General features: G+C 39.3%; 1 pseudogene; it reads left to right on the top strand.

Moving 5' to 3' along the window:
* LOC118808160 overlaps positions 1-19,075 on the top strand; it is a 78,401-nt pseudogene extending 59,326 nt beyond the window's left edge.
* Positions 19,076-19,319: the final 244 nt, after the last annotated feature.

Below are 19,319 nucleotides of genomic sequence, written 5' to 3'. Positions count from 1 at the left end.
ACTTGAAGGCCTTATCACAGGTTCTCAGCAGCATGCGCACCTCTGCAGTCCTCCATGGCTTCTGGTTGGGGTTTGTTGTGTTGAGTTTGGAGACACATCATCAATCCACTTGCTGATGTAGCCAGTCACTGATTCTGTATACTCCTCCAGGTTGAGTTACCAGAAGTTGCTGCTTCTCTGAACATCTCCCAACCAGTGTGCTCAAAACAGTCCTGAAGAGCAGAGATAGCTCCTGGCGGGCAGGTTCTCACTTGCTTCTGGTCCGGTTTGGCATGTCTGATGAGCGGTCTGTATGCTGGAGTGAGCGTCACAGAGATGAGGTCTGAGTAGCCGTAGTGGGGGTGGGGCTTGGCCCTGTACTGATATTTCTGGAACAGCGTTATTTAGAACGTTACCAGTGCCTTGAGCTATGGGATATATACCTAACCCAGTAGTAGGGGTGTAAAGAAACAACAGTTTGAATCGGTAAAACAGTCCAGTGGTGTCCGATACACTTTCATTGATTTATAAGCCTCGACTCAATTCAAATCAGAAATGAAAACAGCTAAAAGTTGGTACAGTTGTCTGTAGATTTACCAGACAGTCTGCTTCCTGGTGTGAACGTATCAATGCTGAACCGAATCATATCAATGCTGAACCAAGTCGTATTGGCTCTGTAAGGAATCAAAGTGTATTGAGTCGTTACCTGTTTAGCTGTGTCATTTTGGATCATATCATAAACTGTGTTTCGAGATGTGTATCACATCGTCTGAAAGAGACAGATTTGGACCCCTACCCAGTAGTGTTCTGTGTAGTGATGTTCAAGAAAGGGTCAAATTTAACGCACATGTGAACTTTGGGACAGGCCGGGAGACTGGGCGTTCAGCTATATGTAACAATAATTTGAGCAGTAGAGTTGTGTATTGTGTGTGTGTGTTTGTGTGTGTGTGTGTGTGTGTGTGTAGTAGAGCAGTGTAGTTCATTATAGTGTATGTTTTCCTTCTCTCCCAGAATAACTGCAGGCTGCTCTCTTATCATCCAGCATCAGAACCGAAATCACATCAAAACACCTCCCACCCTCCCATTTCTCAGATCTTAATTATACCAGCCAACATGCAAATCATCCACCATCCCCCCTTAATTTTGTTTTAATGGTTATGCTGCAAAATAAGCGTTTATCAGTTTTATTCAAGAAATATATCACTGCTGTTGAAACAAAACCTCATTTTTCACTTTTTGACATAATTTGAAAATGTCTAGTGCGCTTTACATTCTTTGTAAATGTCATGATGAATGGACCAAAAGAAACAGCCCAAAATGATTTGGACAGAAATCTGGTTCCATTGACTTACAATAGAAGTAGTTTAAGTTTTTTCTTTCTCTTGTAAAGTGATCATTTTGCTCCAACAGTAGCAATATACAAATTAATACAGTTTGATAGAAACTAGAAGCTCCAAAACTTCTGAGTTGCTGCTCAGAACTGTGTGGGTGTCAGAATGCAAAATGATTGATAGTGGCATCTTCCAGGTAACATAAAGAACTAGGCTCTCGTGGCAGCGGTTCAGCTGCACACGTTTGAGCCCCTCACAGAAAAACTGCTTTTGCTGTGACGTGATGCACATGCGCAGAACGTATTTACACATTCCGATTGGAATGTAATCAGATTCAGGCATTTACATGGCTATTATTCTTCTATTTAACGGGTTATTTACAGGATTGCCCACGTCCTTCAATCGGATAGAAATTGTATTCCGAATGGCCTCAATCAGACTAGACTATTCCAATTGAGGTGTTTACATGGACGTATTCTATTCCGATTGAGCTATTAGTCAGATTATTAACGGATTATTAGGTTGCATGTAAACATGGCTAGTGTAGGACAGTTAGTTGCTGACAAACCAGGGCCGAGGCCAGGCAGCAGACAAACAGGCTAAACCTTGAGACGGCACCCGATTGAGACTGTGTCTGTTCCCTGAATAAAGCAAAGTTTTTAAAAATTAGACCCAATGACTACTTTAGTCTAAATGAAACCGCCCACAGGCTACAGTTATGCGCATAGCCCTTGTTTAAGCGGCCGGGTATAGCAACCATCCATACTAAAGCTTTAGGCGTGAGCCGGGAAGTAGGATACAAATTCTCTTCGAAGAATTCCTTTTCACTAATTACAATCTATAGGCCACCAGGGCCGTATTCTCAGTTCTTACAGAAATTCTCAGACTTTCTGTCAAGTTTAATAACGTTTTCAAATAAAATAATAATTGTCGGAGTTTTTAATATCCACTTTAACAAACCTCAAGATGCACTAAGTAAGGCATGTATATCTATCTTAGACTCTGTAGGTTTCACTCAAAATATAAAGGAGCCCACTCATTATTGCAGCTACACTTAATTCTGACCTTTGGTGTAAACATAGCTAACTTAGCCATTCTCCCCCAGAGCACAGCAGTCTCAGATCATTACCTAATCTCATATGGAATTCACTTTAGTGGTAATGTACGTTCATCACCATGTTATTGTGTTAAACAGACTATAACTTCCTCCACAACTGGTAGCTTTATCAGAAACATCCCACAATTATCAGCTTCTGTCAGCTGTCCATCTAATCCTACCGATTTAGATATTATGACCAAGATCTTAGAGGATACTTTTCGATCTACACTAGACAATGTGGCTCCATTAAAAAGTAAAATAAGGCCAAAAAAGCCACCCCATGGTATAATGATCATATTCGAGCTTTAAAACAGACTGTCTGGACAACTAGAGCGAAAATGGTGCCTCACTAAACTAGAAGCGCCCTGCCTGGAGGGAGAGCCTTATAGACTATAGAAGTGCACTTACTGCAGTACACTCAACATATCTCTCCTCTCTCATAGAAAACAATAAGAATAATCCTAGATTATTATTTAACACAATTTCTAAAATAACTAAGAACCAAACACTTCCTGAACCCCAGATGCCATTAGCCTATAGCAGAAATGATTTTATGAATTTCTTTAGTGATAAAACTGAAAAATTAGGCAGAAAATTCAGAATGCACAGTTAAACTATACAAACTTGCTGCCTTATAATACCAGTCTAGATATTGTATACTGTAACTACTGCAGAGAGGCTGGAATTGTTTACCTTACTTCAACAAAATGAACTAGTTAAAATTGTTTCCTCCGCAAAATCTTCTTCTTGTATGTTAGATCCGATTCCTACAGGTTTACTTAAAGAAATTTTGCCAGAAATTACCAAGCCTATTCTGTCAATAATAAACTCCTCTCTTAGCCTTGGCTATATCCCAAAAACTCTTAAACTAGCAGTAATTAGACCTCTGATTAAGAAAGCTAACCTTGATCCCTGCGAACTATCAAATTATAGACCTATCTCGAATCTCCCCGTTATATCAAAGATCTTGGAAAAAGTTGTGGCAAAAAAAAAAAGTTCCTATTTGCATAGGAATCATATACATTAAAATTTTCAGTCTGGTTTTAGGCCACATCATAGTACAGAGACAGCACTAGTAAAAAATTGCAAACAATCTTTTATTATTCTCTGACCAAGGAAATGTGTCTTTGCTAGTCTTCTTTCATCTTAGTGCGGCATTTGACACAATAACCACTCTATATTACTAGATAGACTAGAAAACCTTGTAGGGGTAACAGGAATAGCTCTTTCCTGGTTCAGATCTTACCTCACTGATCGCTATCAGTTTGTTAACATAAACAGTGAATCATCTGTCCTCGCAAAAGTAAAGTATGGTGTACCACAAGGCTCTATTTTAGGACCTATGTTATTCACATTTTATATGCTACCACTGGGCACCATTATCAGTAAACACGGCATCAATTTCCACTGCTATGCTGATGACACTCTGTTATATATATCAAGCAAACCAGATGATAAAATTCAACTTAGCAAGATTGAGGACTGTATAAAAGACATAAAAGACTGGATTTCGAGTAACTTTCTCCTACTTAACTCAGATAAAACAGAGGTTCTGCTTCTTGGTCAAAAGCTGCTAGAAACAAACTGTCTAATTTAACTTTCAAACTTAATAGTTTCTCAGTTGTGTCAGGTTCATCTCTAAAAAATCTTGGTGTCACGATAGATCCTGATCTGTCCTTCGATGCACATATAAGGAATATTATTAGAACAGCCTTCTTGCATCTCTGCAATATTGCTAAATTAAGAAATGCATTATCTCTACAGGATGCAGAAAAGCTAGTTCAAGCATTTATTACCTCAAGGCTAGATTACTGTAATGCCCTGCTGTCTGGATGTTCCAGCAAAAGCCTTAACAAGCTTCAGCTAGTCCAGAATGCTGTAGCCAGAGTCTCACAAGAATCAAAAAGTTTGACCATATCAGCCCAGTTTTATCAAACCTACACTGCCTGTTAAATTTCGCATTGATTACGAAATTCTTTTACTGACATACAAAGCTCTAAACGGACTTGCCCCTCAGTACCTGAGTGAACTATGAACTACTATGAACTACTATGAACAACTATGAACCTTCACGCCTACTTAGACCACAAGGTGCTGGCTTATTATTAGTCCTTAGAATTAACAAAGTTACATCAGGGGGGACGAGCCTTCTCATACAAAGCCCCCCAGCTTTGGAATAATCTTCCAGTCAGTGTTCGGGACTCAGACACAGCCTCAGTCTTTAAGTCTAGGCTAAAAACTTACTTGTTTAGTCAAGCCTTTGGTAATTAGTTTTCCCTGTCAGATAAAAGGTGCAGATCTGGGGATTCTTGATCATAGAGTATTATGGTAAATTTGAAGGATTGGTGCTGTTGTCCTGTTGCTTGCATGCACTCACTCACTCAGGTTTGTTGACGGTGGGGCGGAGGGGCGCCGAAATCTCAGGGAGCCTCATGTCTCTGTTACCTTTCTGGTTTCTCCCTTTTAGTTAGGCCTTAATAACTACTGTAATAACTAGACCTGCCAGAGTCTCTGTTGCACTGTTAATGCTGTAATCTGTGATCAGTCACTCTTTACAGAACTGACTCTCTGTGTGTTTTCCTTTGCTTTGCTGTGTTGAACAGCTGCCCATCCTATGTGGTCTGATGCTGTTGCTTCTTCTGCTTTGATCGGATGCCCACTGCTCGCCAGCCTTCTGGACCGGCTTGACCACCAGTGAGCTTCATGCTGTACAGCGCTGTGCAAACCTCACCCTCATGAACTGACCCTTCTGATAATGCTGCTGCTGCATAAACTAAAACCAATCTAATTAACCATTGCTCCGCCTGTTTTCCCTGTTTTGCATTATGATATTTTATACTAATGCTGTTTGCTATCCAGTGTCGACCAGAGGAGGATGGGTTCCCCTTTTGAATCTTGGTTCCTCTCAAGGTTTCTTCCTCTTGCTCTTAGGGAGTTTTTCCTTGCCACTGTTGCCATTGGCGATGCTTATGGGGGCTTGGACCCAGATTTTTCTGTAAAGCTGCCTTGTGACAACACCTGTTGTAAAAAGCGCTATATAAATAAACTTTGACTTTGACTTGAGTTGTGTTAAGTTGTGTTGTGTTGACTGAGTGGTGTTGTGTTGTGTAGAGATAACTGAGTTGTGTTGAACTGATCAAAGTGGTGAGTTGATTGAGTGGTCTTGAATTGTTTAGAGTCAAGTGAGTGGTGTTGATAGTGTAGAGATTATTAAATTGTGTTGAGCTGATTGATTTGTGTAGAAATTATTGAGTTTTGTTGAGTTGTCTATAGATGCTTATGTTGTGTTGAGCTGATTGAGTTGAGTGGATTGAGTTGTGTTGAGTTGCATTAAGTTGATTGAGTTGTATTGAGTTACGTGGAGTTGTGTCGAGTTCATTGAAATGTGTAGAGCTGTGTTGAGTTGATTGAGTTGTGTTGTGTTTAGTTGACTGAGTTGTGTTTGTTTGACCAAGTTGTGTTGTGTGTAGTCGATTGAGTTAAGTTGATTGAATTGTCTTTAGTTGATTGACTTGATTGAGTTGTATTGAGTTGTTTGTGTTGTTTTTAGTTGACCGAGTTGTGATACTGAGGGGTATCCAAAATCAAGGTCAACCAGTCCAAAGTCAAAAGCCAGATCACGCAAACAGTAACCATGAGTGAAGTTTAAAAACAAAGTCCAAAATCCAGAAAAGAAGGTCAAACCACAAATCACAACAATACTGAGAGAGCAAGGCCAAAGGCAAGGATCAAAAACAAACAAGGCAGTGGTCATACACAGAAAAGCAAACAAACAGACTGGAAGGTTCGGTAAGACTCTGTAAACAAAGGCAATACTTTGCAAAGGTCCTATGCTAAAGCCCAGGCTTATATACTAAACAAACAAGTAACATGAAACAAGGAACAGGTGAGGTGAATCACTAATCAGGTGAAGCAAACAGGTGGAGAGTCATGGGAGAGAGATCTGAAGTCACGTGATCAGGTGAGGAGTTCTGGAAGATGGAGTCCGGAGACTAGGAAGAAGTGACCACTGGAATGGAGGAAGGCGTCACATAGTTAGTGTGTAATTGCTAAGAGTCTCACAGCAGGATTGTGTTGAGTTGAGTTTATTGTTCTCTCACACTAATGTTATTGTTTGTTTTTTATTTACAGCCAGATCCTGAAGTCCTGAAACGTGGAATGTGTCCGGAATGGATCAAACCCAGCCAGCTATGTGAGTCATTCAGTTCTGCATCAGCGTCTGTGATCTGACCTGTTTATATGCCAGAGTCTGATGCCTTGTGCGTGTGTGTGTGTGTGTGTGTGTGTGTGTAGTTATGCACAGGTGTGTGCCAGGCCTGAAGAACAAGAAGGGCGGTGTAGTTGTCATTGCTATCAAAACTACTCCAATTCCACTGACCTGCTGGAAGCAATAAAGTCAATGTGTGTGTGTGTGAATGTCAGTGTTAAATTCTGAGTGAGAAGCTGAATAGATTTTGTGTTTCTGCAGGAAGTCCGACATCATTGTAGAGGCTCAGAATTTGGCGATGAGGATCTTTGAGGATTATATAATTTCCTGGCGCCGGATCCTGCTGTGAGACTCTCAACTATTACACACCAACTAACATCAGCCTCACACACTGCAAAACACTACATAACACGGAAAAAAAAAACACTGCAAAACACTGCATACCACTGTACAACACTGCATGAAGCTCTAACACACTGTACAGCGTTGCACTGCAAAAAGTACATGGTACAATGCACCATTACACTGTACAACACTGCAAAACACTGTCTAGGAATTGTACTTAGAAGTGTATGACACTATATAACACACCGTAGATCACACTGTGTAACACTGCATAAAACTATATAACACACTGCAAAACACAATAAAGTGTTATATGACATTGCATAACACTGTAAAACACTGTGAAACTGTATGAGAGTGTATTACACACTGTATTACACAGCATGACACATGGCATAACACACTATATAACAAATTGCATAACATTGCATAACACTTCATCACACACTGCATATACTGCATAACACAACACACTGTATAACATACTGTAACACTGTATAACACACTCTACAACAGTAGAACATTGTATAATATGTCTCTCTCTCTCTCTCTCTCTCTCTCTTTCTCAGTGGATTAGTGATTGCCATAGTGCTCAGTCTGCTCTTCATCGTTCTTCTGCGTTTTCTGGCTGGGGTCATGGTCTGGGTGATGGTCATCTCAGTCATCCTTGTTATTGGTTATGGTGAGGACGTTTATTCTGCTGTAGGTCAGGCTATTTTCATGCCCTAGTAAGCAGTTTATGTGGAAAATGTTCCAGGCTGAGAGATTTTAACTTAAACTGCATTCGTTAGAGTGGAGGACTAGACCCCCGGCTCAGTGCCAAAACTAAATCACAAGTGGGACATCCAGAAAGTATCGGTGGGGGCAGCACATTCACACAAACACTGAAACATCTGTTAGCTTACTCTGTTAGCTTACTCTGTCTGTTAACCTACTATCTGTTAGCTTACTCATTAGTCCATTGGTTAGCTTACTCATTAGTCCATTGGTTAGCTTACTCATCTGTTAGCTCACACTGTCTGTTATCTTACTCATCTGTTAGCTTACTCTGTCTGTTGACTTCATCTGTTGCTGGTTAGCTTACTCTTATGTCTGTAACATATATTTACTGACCATTTATGATTGCGTTTAAATTAAATCATTGTATTTAATAGTAAAAACAAAATATAAAGAACTCAGCAACATTTAATGGGGTATGATGATGAAGCTGGTGTGGTGTTGGTGCACTAAACCCCTGATAAACTCTGTGGTCAGTTCTGTTGGTTTTAGTGTTCTTACATTCTCTCTCTCTCTCTCTCTCTCTCTCTCTCTCTCTCTCTCAGGTATTTTCCACTGTTATATGCAGTACGCTGTTCTGAAAGGCCAGCCTGGATCAGATGTTACCATAAAGGATTTGGGGCTGCAGACAGATTTCTCCATCTACCTGCAGATCCAGCAGACCTGGCTGGCCTTCAGTGAGTTTGTTGCTAATAATAAATAGTAGGATAACTATTAATATTGTTTTTATTATGTATGGTGGTTATCTTTCAATTTGTGTGTGTTTGTCTCTCAGCGATTATCCTGTGCATCGTTGAAGTGGTCATCTTCCTCCTCCTCATCTTTCTAAGGAAGAGAATCCTCATCGCCATCGCTCTCATTAAAGAGGCCAGCAAGTGAGCACAGAGCTTGTATCACCCCCTCACCCACACGCAGTGACAACAACAAAGTGTAGAAAATTATATCAGATAATGATATACTTGCGAAAGCTGCACACTGAGACACTGAGATTATAAAAAAGAGCACACTGGCTGCACGCTGGCTAATTCACCTAGCATAAACAGTAAAAACATAAAAGTGAACAAAATTACGTCAGATAATGATGTACATGAGAGTATAGTGCTGCACACAGATATGTAGTGTTAAAGTGTATATAACTTCAACAGTGATAGTGGAGTGAACTGTGTAGCTTCAGTTAGCAACGAGCTAACATTGCAGTTAGCAAGCTGGCTATTTTGCCTACTATAGTAGTAAAAACACAAGCGTTGAGATGATAATACAGTTTCAGGACTGACTGTGTATCATACAGTCTCTCATTATGTGTTTATTTATAGTCAGTGGTGATGAACTGCTTAAAGGTTTGTGCATAAACACAGCTAAAATAGCTTTTTCTCAGTTTTGGTGGTTCAGTCAGAGCCTGAGTCTGAAACTGGGTCCCCTCCTCTCTTGTCAGTGCACTATTTTGGGGTTCCACTATTTTTTGGTGGTGTCTGAACACATGCAGAAGATCCAGTGCACTCAAACAATCCCCCAGTGCACCGCAATAAGTATTGTACCCTAGCAGATATGCGATACCCATAATGCACTGCATTGGTTGTTTTAAAGATTCACGAGCAACTTGCTAAACTTGGCTAAAACCAAACACTTCCTTTAGTTTTAGAAAGTATTTCACTCACAAAAAAACACACACAAAAAAATTGACCTATATGTTTCCTTTTTTCTACAGCAAACAGGTTTCAGGCAGTATGGACACTAACGTTACTGCTACTGAGCGCTGATTGGTTAGCATTACTGTACTGAGTACTGATTAGTTGGCATTATTGCTACTGAACATTGATTGGTTAGCATTACTGCTACTAAGTGTTTGTTGGTTAGCATTACTGCTACTAAGTGCTGATTGGTTTGCATTACTGCTACTAAGTGCTGATTGGTTGGCATTCTGCTCAAAGGTCACCCCCGTTGAACTTCAATCAGTGCGACAAATTCTATTGAAATTAATGTAATTTTGCTTGCAAAGTTCGCTGGCAAACACAAGTATAAGTGCACCTTAAACCCTTTAATGTTCTGCTCAACCATTTGGTAGAGCACATTTTGAGTCACTATAGACGCCACAAAGTGCCATCTCAACCGTTTGGTAGACGTGAATATTTAAAAAAATTGTAGGGTCAAAAACGACACCAATTGTTTTTTATTATTATCCAAACAAATAAAAATACAAAAAATAAAACTCCATTGCTTTTTTTCTTGGTGAGGACATTAAAGGGTTAAAGAGAATAGTTAGAAGAGAATTATGTTTTATTGTTTTCATTTTGTAAAAATGTAGAAACTTGAACAACATGCAAATAACATTTTACATAAAAGAGAACACACTGTACAGAACACACTTACAGATAATTAATTTTTTTGCCAAAATCAGTGCACAATTCCTGTTTATTTGCTAAATGTAATTAAAAAAAAGTATTTGCATAAGATTGCAAATAACATCGCTGTCCAATGAAAAACATGTATCTCCATTTTTGGTGATTTTTACTGTTCTGCATTGTTTGAGCTCGGCAGCTGTTCTTTACACTGTGGGAATTTCATTATGATTGGACCAACAGAAGCTCCAAAACTGCTTAGAATAAAAACTCTTTCCATCAAACTACATTGAAAGCAAAGAACATTTTGCCCTCTCCTGCAAAGTTACTATTTTGGAGATACTTGTTTTCCTTTGGACAGTGGCAATATGAATATTTTTTATGAGTAAATTATAGTTGTGGTAGTTATACGCATGTTATAGTTGTGTTATTGTAATTATCAACCCATCTGTGTCATGTGATGTCATCGCTGTTCTACCTATGCTGACCTTTGCCCTCCTGTCTCTGGTGATCGCGTACTGGGCTGTCACCGCTGTGTATCCACATCAGAGCTACACACACTCTTGTAGCGCAACTGACTCACTGCACAGATTGAATTTAACAATAAAAACAATAAAGCAAAATTGTATAGAGTAAAATATAAGAAGTACAATTCAATTAAAATATAAAGAGCTCCTATAGAGGAATGTCTAGCTGATCCTTAACGGCCTCCTGCAGCTTCCTGTCCACCTCCAGTGAGCCTGTCAATAAAGTTTTCAACACCACAGAGTGTGAATACTCCAGACAGACCTGCAACCCTGAGGTCAGTCTCCATGATTAATAACTAATAACATTAATGAGTAATTAGTTCATACAGTTCACACATACACCGCAGTTTTTAGTTTTTTATTTTTTCTCCTTTCAGTCCTCTTTAAGAGTAATATATGTAAATGACCTCTGTAAATAAAACTGCTGTAGGCTGAATGGGCGGGGCTAAACTGCTGTAGGCTGTTTGGGTGGGAAACTATACTGCTGTAGACTGAATAGACAATCTAAATCACTGTATAAATGAATTCATGGTGGTGATGTGATAGTCAGATTTTCTTCTCTTTTTTTTTCAATTTTCTTCACAGAACTTCAACAGCTCCAACATCTCCGCGCAGTGTCCGGATGCGGAATGTCTGTTTGCATTCTACGGCGGGGAGACGTACTACCACAAGTACCTGATTGTGTTCCAGTTCTATAATCTGTTCCCGTTCTTCTGGTGTGTGAACTTTGTGACGGCGCTGGGTCAGGTGACCCTGGCCGGGGCCTTCACCTCCTACTACTGGGCCTTCAAGAAACCAGATGATATCCCAGCGTTCCCCATCTTCTCCTCACTCGGACAGGCCCTCAGGTGCGTTCACTAATCTTACTGCACCTGCTCCATTCCATAACTTCACAATACCTGGCCTGCTCTGCTTTAAAGCGATAGTTTGGCAACAGTTCAAATTTACAGCTTTACCCTGAACACAGCCGATCAGCCAAGGCATGTTGTTGCTTCTTTAGTTTTAGCACTGGAGATACAAGGCTAGCAAGTAATAAAAGTTTAAATCCCACCAATTAGCATGGTGCTAATCTGTTATATGTTTTATGTTTATGTCAAATTATTACCACTGCTGCTTTTGTTGGGGGTGTTGGAGTGTGAGCCTGCTGCTGCTGAAAAACATCCTGTAGGAAACCACTCAGGTGCCAGAATGTAACTGCTGCACCATTTAAGGTGGAACGAAAAATTTGTGGTTTCTGACACTGTGCATAGACCATAGAAACATTCAGCATAGCTAAAAACAGTAGCGGCAGCGCCTTGAAGCCTGAATTTCTGCTCTCCATTTTCATAATAATGTGATTAATGATGTTCTTTCTCTCTCTCTCTCTCTCTCTCTCTCTCTCTCAGGTATCATACAGGCTCTTTGGCCTTCGGTTCTCTGATCCTCTCAATCATTCAGGTGATCAGGGTGATCCTGGAGTATTTGGAGCAGAAGCTGAAAGGTGAGCTGTTTTGCTTGGTGTGTTCAGATCAACAAGATCCTGCTTAATAAAAACAGCACTGACCAGTGGCTGGTCTATGCTGGTCTAAGACGTTCTATGCTGGTCTGTGCTCATCTAGGATGGTTTGATGCTGGTTAAGCTGGTCATCCCAGCATGGTTATCCTGGTTGACCAGCATACCAGCATCCAAAACACAACATATGCTGGTTTTGCTGGTGATTAGCCATGCTGGTCTACGCTGGTTTTTCTAGCAGGGAAAATTAACCATTTATGACGAAACAGGACAAAATCAAACAGCTGATAAAAATAAATAAATAAAATATGTTGGGCTGCCATCCAGTCAGCTGCTTGTTGCAGTTATTTCAGTTATTATATGGTTGTTGTTATTTACAGGCTCTATAATTTATCTAAATTTGTCTTTATTTTAATCCATGCAGTTCATAAAATATAATTGACCCCTGTGTTGTCTCTCTCTCCCAGTTGCTGAAAACAGAGTTGCTAAGTTCTTCCTGACCTGCCCTGAAGTGCTGCTTCTGGTGTTTGGAGAAATGCATCAGGTTCCTTAACAGAAACACCTACATCATGGTACGATTGTCTGTACTGACAGTTTGCAGTTCCTGTATTTTTTTGCTCTATCAGTACTTTTTGGATGTAAATAAATCATAGTACTTTTATGTTCACTTAAGTTCCTTTCTAATACATTTGCAACATAACTTTTTTATTTTTAAATAACCAATAAAGACCAAAACGTTCTGCTTTTCACAACTTCCGAACTGAGGAAACTGTTAGCTTGCTTACTAAGCTAATCTTAGCTAGATAGCTCCTGTGTTCTTTTACTCATTTCTTTTCATTTTGACCTTTTGGAATAACAAACACAACAGCTCTTTATTAATCCTAAATCTGTTGTTTATATCGCTGTTGTCGGACGAAACCCTGTATTTCCAAAATGATAACTTAACAGGAGAAGGAAAAAACCTACTTTACTTTTAATGTAAGCCAATGGAACCAGACTTTTTTCCAAGTCATTTTGGGTCATTTCTTTTGATCCCTTCATTATGATCTTAATATACAATGTAAAGGATAATAACTGTTTTCAAATTATGTCAAAAACGTAAAAACATCAAAAATGGAGACATAAGGTTTTCTTCTGACAACATCAACATGTTTTACTTTAAGTGCTTGTTAGTTAGCTAATTTGGCCAGTGTCAGCTACCGTTCAAGCTAAGGTAATGGGGAACGCATTGATATCTTAGCATATTGGAACTTTAGCATAAAAATACTCAAGAACCTCAAAATAATTACCATAATTTTACTCCTATACTTCTCTTAAACCTATTTGTTCCTATTTATTCTTGAGTCATTTTCTTTATTAACACTTTTACTTTAAACACATTTATCACTAGGTAGCTTGATCTCACTGATTTATCACTCCTTACAGACTGTTAGAAAGCTGTACATTATACTTTTACCATTAGAGAGTAAAAGTAAGTGTACTTGCACTTGCTAACTAAGCTAATGTTAGCCAGATAACTGTTTTTTGACCATTTAGAATAACAAGCAGAAAAGCTCTATTAAATCTAAATCTGAGGTTTATGTTTTATTTTGAGTGCCTGTTAGCTAATTTAGCAAATGTCAGCTAATGTTCAAACTAGGCTAATGGGTTAGCTTATTATTACTGAAATCTCAGCATCTTAGTTGGAGCTTATTTGTGTGAGGAAAATGTTCCTTAAAGAAGCTCACAGTGATTGTCAGAGTAGTTTTTACTCTTCTACTCTTTTTCTCTTAAATCAGTTTATTGTTCAGTCATTTATTAATACTTTTACTTGTATTGAAGTGAATGTATCACTACAGTGGTGGCTAATCTTAGTTAAGTGGGATTTTTACAGTGTTCCTGTTAGAAAGCTGTAAAGTCGATTTCAGTATTGATGACCCTGCATCTCAGAATTAAAGGTTAATAATGTTTTTTCACTCATTCTCTCCCAGATCGCCATTTATGGTACTGCACGTCTGCTAAGGACGCTTTCTTCCTCCTGATGAGGAACATTGTCCGGTGAGAGAAACTACACATCATACAGTGCTGTTACTCAGCCAGTATTAGACAGAGAGTCGATTACAGAAGAATAATCAGCAGGAGTGATTGTACTTTGTTACCATACTGAATGTACTCTTACACAATTACATTTCTTAGCAAAAAAATCAGACTTTTATACTCCTTACAAATTTGTTTAAACATTATAGACAAGCTTTAGTTTTTGCAAAATATATAATTATATATATAACATATAATTTACAGGTTTAAGCAGATCCCTTAAACATTTCACATAAGATGAATACTTAAGATGGTTTTTGTAAGTGGCCATAGAAGATTTTGCTAATGTATTATGCCAGTTGAGTTACCACACAATTAATTTTCAAAAAAGTTAGAGTTAAGGTTAAAAAAATAAATCCTGCCTTACTTTTGACTAAAAAATTCAGCTTTTAATTGAGTTTTCTCTACTTTAATTTATTTGAGTGTTTTGTTTTTAATTATCAGTAATTGAATAGTTACTGTAATAAAGTCAAAGTGAGCTTTATTGTCTTTTTTTATCATAACAGACGTGTTAAGAAAGAAACTAAATTAAAATCTTCAGTACATGCTGCTACATTTAACACACAACAGCAGCAGACAGACAATAAATACAATAAACTCAAACTATTCAAAAACTATACAATAAATTCTTCTCTAAATATTTACAAACTACAGCTATACACCTATACAGCCATTGAGCTCAGGACAATAGAGGAAACAGACCACAGTGTTGGTCCACAGCAACACTTACAGTTCTGTGTGTATATGTTTATCAATGCACCGATAATTTGCAGTAGTTTTGTAACGCAAATCACCAACATCAATAAAACTGAAGACAGTAAAGTGAGTGCAGAAGTGAAAGCTGCTGATAGTGGGGATTGTGGGTGAGTGCCGAGAGCGGCTGAAAAAAATATAACAATAAAACTGAAAGCCTCTCCACACAAACTAAACCAAACCTCACAGAAAAGCAGGAATCTGCTGTTTACAAAACTGTTCACATAGTTTTTGTGTTGTCTCTGTTACACTTCACCTTTTGTAATACTTTTTTTTATACTAAATGTTTTTGCTTCATTGAAACGCAACCAAAACAGTGAAATGCAGTGAACACACAAGACTGCATTTAAACATGCAGAAAATGAAACGTATAAGATTAATTACACTGATTTGATGTTGTTTAAAGTGCTGCACAGTGTAAAACAGTATGGCTGTAACTTTATTACACTGCAAGGTGGACTGTTTTGAATTCAAAATCTGTTGAAATGATGTCAGTACCTCAAAAAAACGTGGGACAAGTGAGCAGACAAAAATACAGAAAAATGACAAAAAGAGGAAGAATAAAGTTGTAATGATTTCTGTTACAAGGAAAGGAACATGCTGTTTCAGCACGAACCTTGGGTTTATTCACTGCTATGTGGCCACAGCTTGCCTTACATAAGGGATGTGATGCTAAGCTAAGCCGTCAGCCCCCCTTGGACCCCACTGCTCTCCAGGAACTCAGCATAAACAGTCAGCTTAATTCCATCTTTACAGTAAAAGTCTATCCACTAAAAATAACCCAGAAAATAACACTGTGGAAAACAAACCCAAATAACATGCACCCATTTTCTGAACTCGCTACAATATAAATCAGATAACAACAGTGTTGCGCATTGCAAAGTGCTGAAAAGCTGTGAGATGGGGATGCCAATTGGCATGGTGCTAACTGCATGGCCAAATCATCACACCTGCCTTAAACGTGTTAGTGAAGTTGGCTTCCTGTTTAGCAGCTTCTTATTCAAATTTTCTGTTCCGCCCTGCTGCACCATTTAAGGGGAGGGGAAAATATGAAGAAACTAATATGAGTTGACTCTCTTAAAGCTCAGAGTAGGGCGAGATGGTCAGCGATGTAACTGAACGAGTGGTCCAAGATGAGCTAGAAGAGACAGAAAGGTGAGGAGACATGTCAGCTGTCGAGTTCCTGTGTTTACAGTTTGTTATAAATTGTTTCTGCAGCTCTCACTGTGATCTCAGCGTTTCTCACCACATATTCCCCCACAGTTTGGGTTTTCACTTCTGGCATGAGGATAAAAACAGCTTGTGTAGCTTGCAGAATGTTAATTAGTGTGATCTGATGATACATTTGCTGAAATAATTTAGAAAAGTAGTAACTTTGTGTTTTCTCTCCTGTCAGGAATCTGTTCTTTCTTCTTCTTCACAGGGAAAATAAAGGCTGTGGAGGAAGCGGCTCCGTCACTAAACCTCTACTGGGTTCCCCTCCTGGTGAGATCAGACGCTCACTGTTCACTAGCTTTAGCATTATACCACAATAATACAGGCTGCATTCAGATCAGCTTTCTATTATTACTATTATTGTTATTATCAGATCTATGAAATTGTTTAGCATTAGTATTTATGACATACCACAATAATACAGACTAGTTTAGATCAGCTTTCCATTCTTATAATCTCATTATTATAAGCATTCAGATCAGGTTATTATTCGTAGTATTAAGAAAAGTGCGTCTCCATGTTGGTAGGTGAGCTGTAACTGATAGGGCTTGTCTTATCACCATTACTGCAGATACAGCCCTGCAGTTGGATAAACACCAACAAAACAGACAAGAATGACCATGAAAAAAGATGAAAACAGGTGGACACTTTAGATACAATGTCCAGGAAACACTATGAGACGATTAGCTGTATCTATGGACTGGATCCATATAATGTTAACCTCCATATCTCAAATATTCAGAGAATTCTAATTCGTGAGATTTTACACAAACTACTTAACACTAACTAATAAGTACTCCAGATAAAATGTGTTTTACTGCCTTTGCTGGGTCAATTATGGCTCTATGATCTCATAATAACCCACATCTGCCAAATGAACTCACAGTTTCCTGCCAAAATGGTAGCAGTGCGACTGCACAATGTCAATGCTTTGAATTATGAGTATTAATGATATACCAAAATAATACAGGAATAGATCAGTTCTCTGGGATTTTTTAGCATTAGCGTTATTGATATAACCTAATAATACAGGCTTAGTTCCTGCTGTGTTGTTGTGGTATACCAGGATATACTACTATGTTACTGAATCAGCTGTGTTTATGCTAGCAGGAGAAATATTAGCAGGTTGTTTCAGTGCAGCTTGTGTTTGTCTCTCCAGACGGTAATGTACCTCATCGCCCACGGCTTCTTCAGCGTCTACGCCATGTGTGTGGACACTCTGTTCCTGTGCTTCTGTGAGTGTTGAAGCCTTATTTACTCTGGAAGAGAAAACGCAGCACTCAGCTTGCAGAAACAAAACCTTCTGTCAGGAGAGATACAATGTGCTAAAAACTGACCCAAACGTTTAGGGACACCTCACCATCTTTTAGATGCTTTGTCGGTGTTTACTGATTATTTAAGGTGAAACAATTGAAAAATTAACGGTTAATGGAACTCTTGATGCTTGACCGCTATGGTACGCTGCCATTTCCACTGGCAGTGCCAGAACTTTCCATCACTGCTCCATAAAAAGCAGTGGAATATCCAGTTTGCTGTCGACTGCCAACATGCAAAGGCTCTAAAATAGGTGCAAATATTTAAATGTGTGATACTGTTTCCCTCTAAATATCCCAGACTATGTTTTAATTTGAGAATTTATTGTAAATCAGAAAAGAAAGCTTGACCATTTGGACTCAAAGCGCTTTGAAAAGCTACATGTGATGGGCATATGGTATATGACCGATAGAACATTGGAAGTGAATATAATCACAGCTGTGATTTGGTCACAGTAAATCATCCTAGCTGTGATTTAATTCCCAAAACTCACCTCCTCCAGTGTTCTGCTGCACGTTTAACAACAGTTCTACAAAATAAACAACAAGTAATATTGTTTCAAATATGTGTTTTTGATGGTGCCATTTTCCAAAAAAAAGTAGTTTCAGCAGCTTTTAGTAAAACGACAATTGTAATTACTTTGCAGCTGGTGAAAGGTGCAGGTAGGTAAAGAAAAATGTGCTGACATCAGGTAGAACAACATGTAAAGCAGGAAGAACATTTTTCAACCAATCAGGTTGGGTGGGCGGAGCTAAGTATTAGGATTTGAACTGGTTTTATCCACCTTACTGTATGTGCTGATGCTTTATGCTCACTGTAACATCCTGGCTGTTTTCTCCTCTTTTCACTTCCACGTTTCTGAAATGCTTGTGAGCTCTTTTCGACTGGCTTTGAGTCTAATCCTTTTCTCTTTCTCTCTTTTCTGCATCGTCTCGCTCTTCCCACCCTGCTGCATCTATGCCACCTCTCTGCTCTCTCTACAAACCACTAACCCAAAAACTGCACCAACCCGAACCCACCGGGCCGGAGGCGAGGACCTAGAGAGGAATGACGGCTCACCTGAACGACCATACTTCATGTCTCCTGAGCTGCATGAGATCCTGTCCACAAGCAAAGTAGAAGAGGTTGATTGTGCAGCGACGGAGCAGGAGGAGGCGGTGCTGCTGCAGGAGAACGGTGAAGTCCATCTGAAGCAGCAGGAAGTTCTTAAACAGGAGAATGAAGAGGAGGCGGCGCTGACGCAGGAGCCACCGCAGGAGGAGGCCACAGCGCCTAATACCCTGGAAGTGCAGGGGGAGAAAGCTGAAGAACAGGAGGTACAGCAGGAAGCAGTGTTGCCGCTGGAGACTCTGCGAGAAATGGTGCATCAGAATGGCCCTCAGGAGGCTGAGGCGAAACAGATGGAGGAACCAGAACAAGAACATCAGCAGCAGCAGGAGGAGCCACAGCCAGAGCTCCAGCAGCCAGCAGCTGAAGTGGAGGAAGTGAAGCCACAGGAGAACGGCCCTCAGGAGAGCAAGGCTCCACCAACACCTCGGGACTAACACTTATGCTAGCAGACTGCGCAGTCAGTCCAGTCTAGCAGAACAGAACCTCACAGCTAAAACCTGGTTTACTTCAAGTGATACTTTCGCAAAAAAAATCTAGTTTACAACTAATACAGTCAATCAGCCAAAACACATTTAGTTCTCCTTGAGGTTAGCACTGAAGCTACGAAGCTAGTGTAGCTAACAAGTAATGGAACTCCATTTAGCATGGGCTGTCCAAATCATCATTTGTCCATTTTACAATACATCATACATTTTTAGAAACCACAAGTCTTTTTGAAATGAACTCATGCTGTAAAGAAGCTCCACACAAGCCATTAT

Source organism: Colossoma macropomum, unplaced genomic scaffold, assembly GCF_904425465.1.
Source record: "Colossoma macropomum unplaced genomic scaffold, Colossoma_macropomum, whole genome shotgun sequence".
Lineage (NCBI taxonomy): Eukaryota > Metazoa > Chordata > Actinopteri > Characiformes > Serrasalmidae > Colossoma > Colossoma macropomum.
Note: the sequence above shows the minus strand (reverse complement) of the source record. Positions and strands in the feature narration are given on the sequence as shown.